Here is a 12,158-nt window from a genome sequence, read left to right as displayed (position 1 = left end):
CCGTTTATTTTTGGAAACACTCTGTTTTTTGTCTTTCACAATCAAACACACTTCGAAATACACAATTTGTTTCTCGGTTACACACAGCGTTAATCAAAAACATGCAAATGCCTTAATGCTCTATAATGCCTGGTACAATGATAACACTTATCTCTATGTATTTACTGCTTATTATAGCTTCGTTAATTACCTTTGCGAGATGACTGGGAGACCCACGAGATCAGGAGCAGAGTTTCAATCGGTCAGAGTTCTGAGAATTTAGCTTAGGTATCGATCCCTACTCTTGAGGTATCGGTGGTTCAACTAAATTTCGAGATTCAAGTTAGACTGGAGAGGTTCACCGGTGATCTACCCGCAGTGTCTGTGGCGACCCAGCCGGAATGTTAAGCTCAATCAGTTAAGATATTATTGCATCAAGATAAACCGAGCACAGGGCAAATGGCGACAAGTACTACTGTTCGATAGGTAAGCGGCACGAACCCGAGTTCCAGCATGTTAGAATCTATAGATAATTTGAGTCGAGCATTAATAGCTCAAAGTCAAATGATTGTCCTAAATGAATTCAAGATTCAAGAAGTCAGCGCAAATGTAATGTCAATTTCTCTTTATATTATTATTATTCTCTTTTGTTTCTCTGCACCGGATCCGCTCCTCGTCCTCTCTGGCAGTGATGACTCATCACTTCAGCTACTATATCAAGTGATGACTCATCACCTCAGCTACTATATCAAGTGATGACTCATCACCTCAGCGACTATATCAAGTGATGACTCATCACCTCAGCGACTATATCAAGTGATGACTCATCACCTCAGCGACTATATCAAGTGATGACTCATCACCTCAGCGACTATATCAAGTGATGACTCATCACCTCAGCGACTATATCAAGTGATGACTCATCACCTCAGCGACTATATCAAGTGATGACTCATCACCTCAGCGACTATATCAAGTGATGACTGTTGATAATGGGATATGTAGAAGGGTGAGCCGGTCAAGGATCGATTCAGACAAGGTGGTAAAATTGTACGACAAGCGACAGTTTATTCAGAGTAAAGATATCTGGTACAGCGTAATTACGGCCCTTCCGTTAGCCCATGAGGAACCAGCAGACAAAGAGACTGCTAACCGTTAGCACACACATTTTATACAGAACAGAAAGTAGGTTGATTCTAGAAGATCGGGTCTTTGGATTGGTTCAGGCTGGGGGTAGTCTTCTTGCATTGGCTCAGCTGGGCCGTCCGTCACTCCAGAATCCCGCCGTCACACAATGTTCAGCTAAAAAGGGAGATTTGGTGTGTGCGCTGGCCTCAGTCACACAATGTTCGTCTAGAAAGGAGATTAGGTGTGTGCGCTGTCCTCAGTCACACAATGTTCGGCTAGAAAGGAGATTAGGTGTGTGCGCTGTCCTCAGTCACAGTTATAGCAATGCAATAGCAGTAAGCTGGTCATTTGCATAAGAAATAGCACTTCCTTACAAATCCCTCTCTTCACATCTCCCCAGAGACGTGACACAACCTAACTAGATCCAGACACAAAAAGAAAACTTTTCCCAGAAGGAAAAGTTTTGTGATTCCCTCTCTTCACATCTCCTAAGAGATGTGATATAGTCCAGATACATTACCAAAACATAACCCAAAAAGGAAAACAGCCTAAACTAGGTAAGTCTATACGGAATGGCCCACAAAGGCCGCAATGCCCCCTCTTCCCATCTCAGAAGAGGCACGACATACAATGGAGAAGCTTAATCAATAAAAGCTGCTCCTGGCGCATCTGTTGATGTAACTTGCTTATGAAGAACATCCAGGCTCTCATGTTCCACACCGTTATCTCGCACCTGGCTCCTGTTATCTAACAAAAGACCACTTGTTCTCGCAACACCCCGCTCTGAATGTTCCCTCCCTTCTAACTCATTTGAACAGTTAGTCTTCATGCTACTCTGTATTTTTCCATCATGAGAAAGTCCCATGGCCCTGATACTTTTAACAATGTTTCAAATCAGCTAGGTTGCATAACACATACATACATCCACACAAGGCAACAGCAGATAATATTCAATCATATATATGGTAATGGCTATAATGTAAAATACAGGATCCAACAATCCCCCTTTTTCACAAACCCAAGGGTGTGAACAAAAATTCAGCAATGAATCATATAACAGTTACAAAGTTTAAAATACCTTCATGTCCTCCATTCGATCCCACTATGTACTAGATTGGCTACCAGCCACCTAGGAACTTACAACCCTCATGTCCAAAGAGAACAACAGCTCATTCAAAAACAGAACAAAAGAAAATGGTGTGAAATTTAAGTCCCCCTTTTGACACCCACAAGGGTGTCACTCATTATCCTTTATTTCAGCAGTCATAGCATTTCATGAAAATAATAAAAAGTTTATTATTAATAAAACAGAAAAACAGAAAAGAAAAATCAACCAAGAAAAATAGAAAAAATGGACAAGTGATATATGCTTTTGTTTCCCCCTTTTGTCACCCACAAGGGTGTCACTTATCAAAAACAGGATAAAACTTTATTGTTATTGACATGTAAGATGTAGGATAAAACTTTGGTCATGGAAAACAGAGTAAAGAATTATTAGAAACTATCTGGTCCTCTCAGCTACTCCTATCCTGTACCAGGTGGGCTCCTTGCCACCCAGGGACTCTAAACCTTCACAACAGGGAGAACAAACATACTGGAAAGAAAACCTATCATAAAAATTTATAACAAGGAACTGTGGTGGTGTTAAATCATTCTACTACCTCAGCCACAGCATACCATGTGTCATCCTCAGTCAGTCCCATCCTCCCCTGAAAGCATGCTTCAGTATCGGCATCTCCAACTGGAGCATCAAGCAAAGGCATCATGCCTGAAGCCTTCACCACATCTGTAACAGATTTCTTAAAACACGGTATGATGCAAGCAGCACATCACATCAATAACAAATAATACGAGAATTAGGGTCAGAAATCCAGTAACCATCATACCAGTGTACTTACCAAACCAGGCCAAGAGAACAGACTCCCCCCCCCCGTGGACCTCATCTTAGCAGATAGTGCATCAAGCCCGCCTTAGATATACCACCATCTGGACTGGTATTATTAGGAATATACATGCAACATTGTTTACCGAACATCTTTCAGACGTCCCCCTGACTGGCAAGAAGCATATCCAAGGCAAGTGTATTCTGTCTGGAAACCCCAAATGTGGCCCCAAGCTGTTCAGACATTCCAGTGAGTGCATCACGGGAGTAATTCACACAACGCTGTTGACTATAGTAGATATAATTAATCCATGCAGTCTGTCTAGCATCCGCTATGGCTGGACCCATAATAGGTAGTAAGTGCCAGAGTCCATCATTCCTACCCAAGGCCTGAAACTCATGAGGAACCCCCCCTGGCACTCCCAACAGGTTAGTGTGTATGTCAACTACATCCTCTGTCCATGGAGCACTACATATATGTCTCCCATGGGATGGAATGTTTTCAGGTCCCCTGGATATAGAACCCAACAGCTGTTCAGCAGTAACATCAACAATGGTCAGTGGAATTCTCAAACTGGTCAGACCACACGTACCTTGCCATTCTCCTCTAAGAATGTGTCTCAGCACTCTTTTGGCTCCACGCATCCACCTCACATCAGCCAGACCACTAGTTTGGTTTAGGCCTGTAACTGGCCAAGTGGAATTAATGGTTATGTTACTACTGCAATCAGCTTCAGGCAATCTCCCATAATCAATGCCATTACCTGTACCCGTGATGCAACTGTAATTGCCCCCATATGCCTCAACACCCCAAAAGGCCCGATGAGGAGGTACTGCAGGAAACACAAGGCTCAAAGAGGAACAGCGGGTTGAATTGGTCTTAACCTGGTAAAAACTTCTCAGAATACACAACCACCCCTCTCCTTCTCCTACAGCAAATGGGTGTGTAGCCAGAACAGGTCTAGCATGACTACAAATAATGCAGTCCTTTCTTCTCAGGGTTTTAGCTGTGTACCTCATATAAGACAGCCACAAATTGTCCCTACCATCAAAACCAGTCTCAGTGCCTAATTGATCAATAGCCGAATAGTCTCTAACATTAATTACCTGAATGGTATTTTTAACACAGTGGTGGTAGAGGAGTGTGGTTTGTCTGTGACCTCTGGTTTTGGCAGCACCTTAATCAGTCCTTTGTAGTCCGAGGGTGTGAGTGCCTGCATCAGAGAGCTCAATAGTTTTGATGGTTAGTAGGATTTAATCACCTTTACAAAGTTCAACAGTGCTCCCAGGTTTCCCCATATCATGGAAAACCTATCCACCTTTATGGGATCCCCTATGCTATAAGGATACCCTCTTCTCCAATCCTAGAACTGTCCGAAATCGGTTATCATGTAATCTCTACTCTAACTTCCTGTCTACCCAGATCTAGGGATCTCTTATGCTTATTTTGGAAGAAAATACACATCACTTAGCCAGAGCCAGACACATCTTCACTTCTATGAACAAAAACAGGGGTGACAGGACAGGGAGGGTTACTTCATTCGAGAGATGGCCCCCGGAATTCTGTTAATTCCAGTTCTTCTCCCGAACACTGTTTATTGTCCGACAGTGAAAAAGTGTCTTACCCTCCCGCCGTGCGATATGAATCTGGGTAGCTCTTTCAGCTAGCTGTCACCAGGGGTCTTCTATGGTCCCCAAGCCTCTGGGACTGGATTGAGTGACTTCACCTGTAGTTCACCTGTAATGCATAAAATCCTGGACATACAGGCTTGGTTAACAAACAATTTCTCATATGTTTTATCTGATTATATCTTCAACTTCTATGCCCATTTGTTAGCTACATTTTTTAAATTATTAGTTTCTTATCCAATAGTCCCCATCCTATCCTAGACCACAATTTACCCATCCCCCTTTTGATACCTGGCTCTGCCCAGGTAACAACCTTACCTACTCTAAATAATGACTTAGGTAAGATTAGTATATTATCCTTCTGTTCTGACATTATCCTGAAGGAGCGCCCCCATCATTTTCCACATGTCCAACTCTCTCCCCTGTCTCCACTCAGCAACTGCTATCTTTGCCTGTCCTAGCCCCCCCCCCTTCCAAAACCTCTCCTCTCTTCTCTCCAACTTTCAAGGTCTTTGCAGTGCGGGGGAGGGCCCCTCCGTCTGCCTTTTCCCCTATCTGTAAAATACCATGTCTCTGGGAACGTGGAAATCCCCTTAACCCAAACGTTTACTACAAAAACAAAACCTAATAATTATGATAATCCCCTCAAATAATTTGTCTCTGTGTTTCATGTTTTATTCGTTTTTCTCCAAATTGTCTCCCCAAAAATACTTCTTAAATACCCAGCCATTAGACACACACACCTGTGATAAACGTGCACTCTGCGGGCCTTTCATTGTTCCCCATAATGAAAACAGATTCTAATGTTAGTCTACCTTAACCTCCTGTTTAATTTCAGTGGTTTTATCTGAACAATCAAACCAAAATCAATAACCGGGAAGTACTTGTGTAAATTAATTAAAAGAACAAAATAAATCTACCTTATTTCTCAGCACTTGGTTAGAACACCACTCCCGTCTTACATCGACCACACCCATCGCCCCGTACCTAGTGTATATCTTATCTATTACTCAGTGGCTCAATTGATGTTTATCGTAAGTATGTTCAGATGTTGATTATGTAATTCTACAATATTAGTATAGTTCAAACCTCATAATATAAATCTACACACAGAATTTTACGTTAATAGAGTTTAACACCTTTTCCAACAGTCATGCACACCCCCTCAATATTCTATGATATTACTCTCATCAGCAAGCCTGCGACTTTTTCAACATTCTCACCGGTACCAGCTCCAACTGAAATACCTAATGTACCACACTCGCTTTGTTCCCCGACCTCATTCATACCAATATTAGTCCCCGACTGAATATCAAGCGTATTTCATGCACACGATTTGAGTCTCACAAATCTTATTTTACGCCAGTAAACTTCAATTTACACCATACACACACAAATCTTCATTCTCCCCAGCAAGCAGACCAGTAGGAGATGCAATAGCCCCGCCTTCTGTCCATTCTCTGTACAGCTTCCCACCCCGTCTCTTCCACTCCTTACCCTCTCTGCCTTCATTCAATTCTAGAGTGGACTTCAGCGTTTTCAACACCTTTTCTATTTCCAACGACATTTTATGTACACTACAATACTGTCAACAACCCATGCCTTTACTAAAACCCAAGTGATACCCTTTCCCTACGGCTAAATCGGCCCCCAATTAGGTCTAAAGTAAGAACTCAGTTATGCACTGTGGGTCCCTTAGGGTATTAAGAAGTCTAGTGTCCCCCGGGTTATCACCTTTACTTCACTACCCAATGTACTTCACACACACCTATGCTTTGTTAGGACCTTAGAGAGACCCTTTCCCGAAGGCTAAATCGGTCTCAAGTCCGAGTAATCAATTTAAATATCCGTCATTCACACTTGGCCCTGCCTAATACATCACGTTCACATCATATGGCTTTCCATTCGCACTTTGGTGATCACTCGTACATGTAGTCCCAGACTATCCATTCAAGCTTTGGTGGCCACCCGTTACCCATCATTCATACATGTGGTAAGTGTTCTCTGTTACCACCTACCAGCCAGGCATACTAGTACATCCCATACACAATGCACCATTAAGTATGGTTGATCAATAATAAAATTGCAGTTGCCAATGGAGATATTACTTTCTCAACTATTTTCCAATCTCACACATCATAATAGTTTAATAGTTTAAACAGGCGGGAGACTCCAACAGCGCAGGAGAGGAGAAAAGCGCTGGCTGCGCTAAACAGGCGAGGCGCACTGGAGGCCTGGTGCGTGGTGCTGGAACTGGTGGTACTGGCGCGAGGACACGCACAGGAAGCCTGGTGCGGGGAGCTGCTACCGGAGGACTGGTGTGTAGAAGTGGCTCTGGATAGACCGGACCGTGCAGGCGCACTGGAGCTCTTGAGCACCGAGCCTGCCCGAGCATACCTGGCTCGATGCCCACTCTAGCCCGGCCAATAGGAAGGGCTGGTATGTGCCGCAGCTGGCTCTGCACCCGCACTGGAAACACCGTGCGCTCCATAGCATAACACGGTGCCTGCCCGGTCTCTCTAGCCCAACGGTGAGCACAGGGAGTATGCGCAGGTCTCCTACCTGGCATAACTATTCTCCCTTCTAGCCCCCCCCAATAATTTTTTTGGGGTGACTTTCCGGTTTCCAACCGTGTCGCCGTGCTGCCTCCTCATACCTGCGCCTCTCCGCTTTGGCTGCTTCTATTTCCTCCTTGGGACGGCCATATTCTCCCGGCTGCGCCCAGGGTCCTTTTCCGTCTAATTCCTCCTCCCATGTCCAAATCTCCAAATGATGCAGCCTCTCCCACTGCAACTGCTCTTCATGATTAACAGGGAGAGTAGGCTCAGGTCTGACTCCTGACTCAGCCACTCTCTCTCTGCGCTTTTACAGCCTATCTGGTGACTACAACACTAAGACAGGAACAAACACCCACAAAATACAACGCGAAAGTCAGGCTGTCTAAATACGGTTCTCAATCAGAGACAACGATAAGCAGCTGACTCCAATTGAGAATCGCCTCAGGCAGCCAAGCCTAACTAGACACACCCCTAATCATACACAATCCCAATTACTACAAACCCCAATACGAAACACAACATATAAACCCATGTCACACCCTGGCTTACCCAAACATATACCAAAAACACAAAATATAATGACCAAGGCGTGACAGACAGTACATCTAGCTGGTCTGCCATATTATAATAGAGACAGTAGATCTAGCTGGTCTGTCATAATTTAATAGAGACATAGAGACAGTAGATCTAGCTGGTCTGTAATAATATAATAGAGACAGTAAATCTAGCTGGTCTCTCATAATTTAATAGAGACAGTAGATCGTGCTGGTCTCATAATATAATAGAGAAAGTAGATCTAGCTGGTCTGTCATAATACAATAGAGACAGTAGTTCTAGCTGGTCTGTCATAATATAATAGAGACAGTAGATCGTGCTGGTCTCATAATATAATAGAGAAAGTAGATCTCGCTGGTCGGTCATAACATAATAGAGACAGTAGTTTGAACTGGTCTGACATAATATAGTAGAGACGGTAGATATAACTGTTCTGTCATAATATAATAGAGACAGTAGATCTAGCTGGTCTGTCATAACATAATAGAGACAGTAGTTTGAACTGGTCTGACATAATATAGTAGAGACGGTAGATATAACTGTTCTGTCATAATATAATAGAGACAGTAGATCTAGCTGGTCTGTCATAACATAATAGAGACAGTAGTTTGAACTGGTCTGACATAATATAGTAGAGACGGTAGATATAACTGTTCTGTCATAATATAATAGAGACAGTAGATCTAGCTGGTCTGTCATAACATAATAGAGACAGTAGTTTGAACTGGTCTGACATAATATAGTAGAGACGGTAGATATAACTGTTCTGTCATAATATAATAAAGACAGTAGATCAAGCTGGTCTCATCATATAATAGAGACAGCAGATCTAACTGGTCTGTCATAATATAATAGAGACAGTAGATCTAGCTGGTCTGATATAATACAATAGAGACAGTAGATCTAGCTGTTCTGTCATAATATACTAAAGGCAGTAGATCTAGCTGGTCTGTCATAATATAATAGAGACAGTAGAACTAGCTGGTCTGTCATAATATAATAGAGACAGTAGATCGAGCTGGTCTGTCATAATATAATAGAGACAGTACATCTAGCTGGTCTGCCATATTATAATAGAGACAGTAGATCTAGCTGGTCTGTCAGAATTTAATAGAGACATAGAGACAGTAGATCTAGCTGGTCTGTAATAATATAATAGAGACAGTAAATCTAGCTGGTCTCTCATAATTTAATAGAGACAGTAGATGGTGCTGGTTTCATAATATAATAGAGATAGTAGATTTAGCTAGTCTGTCATAATATAATAGAGACAGTAGGTCTAGCTGGTCTGACATAATATAATAGAGACAGTAGATTTAGCTGGTCTGTCATAATATAATAGAGACAGCAGGTCTCGCTGGTCTGTCATAATATAATAGAGACAGTAGATCTAGTTGGTCTGTCATAATTTAATAGAGATAGTAGATATAGCTGGTCTGCCATAATACCATAGAGAAAGTAGATCTAGCTGGTCTGTCATAACATAATAGAGACAGTAAATCTTGCTGGTCTGTCATAATATAATAGAGACAGTAGATCTAGCTGGTCTGTCATAATATAATAGAGACAGCAGATCTAGCTGGTCTGTCATAATATAATAGAGACAGTATATCTAGCTGGTCTGTCATATTATAATAGAGACAGTATATCTAGGTGGTCTGTCATGATACAATAGAGACAGTAGTTCTAGCTGGGCTGTCATAATATAATAGAGTCAGCAGATCTACCTGGTCTGTCATAATACAGTCTAGACAGTATATCTAGCTGGTCTGTCATAATATAATAGAGCCAGTAGATCTAGCTGGTCTGTCATAATACAGTATAGACAGTATATCTAGCTGGTCTGTCATAATATAATAGAGACATATCTAGCAGGTTTGTCATAATATAATAGACATATCAGATCTAGCTGGTCTGTCATAATATAATAGAGACATATCTAGCAGGTCTGTCATAATATAATAGAGACAGTATATCTAGCTGGTCTGTCATAATATAATAGAGAGAGAGCAGATCTATCTGGTCTGTCATAATATAATAGAGAGAGCAGATCTAGCTGGTCTGTCATAGTATAATAGAGACATTATATCTAGCTGGTCTGTCATAATATAATAGAGACATAGAGACAGTAGATCTAGCTGGTCTGTTATAATATAATAGAGAGAGCAGATCTAGCTGCTCTGTCATAATATAATAGAGACAGTGATCTAGCTGGTCTGTCATAATATAATAGAGACAGTAGATATAGCTGGTCTATCATAATATAATAGAGACAGTTGATATAGCTGGTCTGTCATAGTATAATAGAGACAGTAGATCTAGCTGGTCTGTCATAATATAATAGAGACAGTAGATCTAGCTGGTCTGTCATAATATAATAGAGACAGCAGATCAAGCTGGTCTGTTATAATATAATAGAGACAGTAGATCTAGCTGGTCTGTCATAATATAATAGAGACATAGAGACAGTAGATCTAGCTGTTCTGTCGTAATATAATAGACAGTAGATCTAGCTGGTCTTTCATAACATAATAGAGACAGCAGGTCTAGCTTGTCTGTCATAATATAATAGAGACAGTAGATCTAGCTGGTCTGTCATAATATAATAGAGACAGTAGACCTAGCTCGTCTGTCACAATATAATAGAGACATAGAGACAGTAGATCTAGCTGTTCTGTCGTAATATAATAGAGACAGTAGATCTAGCTGGTCTGTCATAATATAATAGAGACAGCAGATCAAGCTGGTCTGTTATAATATAATAGAGACAGTCGATCTAGCTGGTCTGTCAAATTATAAGAGACAACAGATCTAGCTGGTCTGTCATAATATAATAGAGACAGTAGATCTAGCTGGTCTGTCATAATATAATAGAGACAGTAGATATAGCTGGTCTATCATAATATAATAGAGACAGTTGATATAGCTGGTCTGTCATAGTATAATAGAGACAGCAGGTCTAGCTTGTCTGTCATAATATAATAGAGAGAGCAGATCTAGCTGGTCTGTCATAATATAATAGAGACAGCAGATCAAGCTGGTCTGTTATAATATAATAGAGACAGTAGATCTAGCTGGTCTGTCAAATTATAAGAGACAACAGATCTAACTGGTCTGTCATAATATAATAGAGACAGCAGATCAACCTGGTCTGTCATAATATAATAGAGACAGCAGATCAAGCTGGTCTGTTATAATATAATAGAGACAACAGATCTAGCTGGTCTGTCATAATATAATAGAGACAGTAGATCTAGTTGGTCTGTCACAATATAATAGAGACATAGAGACAATAGATCTAGCTGTTCTGTCGTAATATAATAGAGGCAGTAGATCTTGCTGGTCTGTCATAACATAATAGAGACAGCAGGTCTAGCTTGTCTGTCATAATATAATAGACAGAGTAGATCTAGCTGGTCTGTCATAATATAATAGAGACAGTAGATCTAGCTGGTCTGTCATAATATAATAGAGACATAGAGACAGTAGATCTAGCTGTTCTGTCGTAATATAATAGAGACAGTAGACCTAGCTCGTCTGTCACAATATAATAGAGACATAGAGACAGTAATATAATAGAGACATAGATCTAGCTGTTCTGTCGTAATATAATAGAGACAGTAGATCTAGCTGGTCTGTCATAATATAATAGAGACAGCAGATCAAGCTGGTCTGTTATAATATAATAGAGACAGTAGATCTAGCTGGTCTGTCAAATTATAAGAGACAACAGATCTAGCTGGTCTGTCATAATATAATAGAGACAGTAGATCTAGCTGGTCTGTCATAATATAATAGAGACAGTAGATCTAGCTCGTCTGTCACAATATAATAGAGACATAGAGACAGTAGATCTAGCTGTTCTGTCGTAATATAATAGAGACAGTAGATCTAGCTGGTCTGTCATAATATAATAGAGACAGCAGATCAAGCTGGTCTGTTATAATATAATAGAGACAGTAGATCTAGCTGGTCTGTCAAATTATAAGAGACAGATCAGATCTAGCTGGTCTGTCATAATATAATAGAGACAGATCTAGATCTAGCTGGTCTGTCATAATATAATAGAGACAGTAGATCTAGCTGGTCTGTCACAATATAATAGAGACATAGAGACAGTAGATCTAGCTGGTCTGTCATAATATAATAGAGACAGCAGGTCTAGCTTGTCTGTCATAATATAATAGACAGAGTAGATCTAGCTGGTCTGTCATAATATAATAGAGACATTAGATCTAGCTGGTCTGTCATAATATAATAGAGACAGATCTAGCTGGTCTGTCATAATATAATAGAGAGTAGATCTAGCTGGTCTGTCATAATATAATAGAGACAGTAGATCTAGCTGGTCTGTCATAATATAATAGAGAATAGAGACAGTAGATCTAGCTGGTCTGTCTGTAATATAATAGAGACAGTAGATCTAG

The sequence above is a fragment of the Oncorhynchus gorbuscha genome, linkage group LG20 (assembly GCF_021184085.1).
Source record: "Oncorhynchus gorbuscha isolate QuinsamMale2020 ecotype Even-year linkage group LG20, OgorEven_v1.0, whole genome shotgun sequence".
Classification (NCBI taxonomy): domain Eukaryota; kingdom Metazoa; phylum Chordata; class Actinopteri; order Salmoniformes; family Salmonidae; genus Oncorhynchus; species Oncorhynchus gorbuscha.
Note: the sequence above shows the minus strand (reverse complement) of the source record.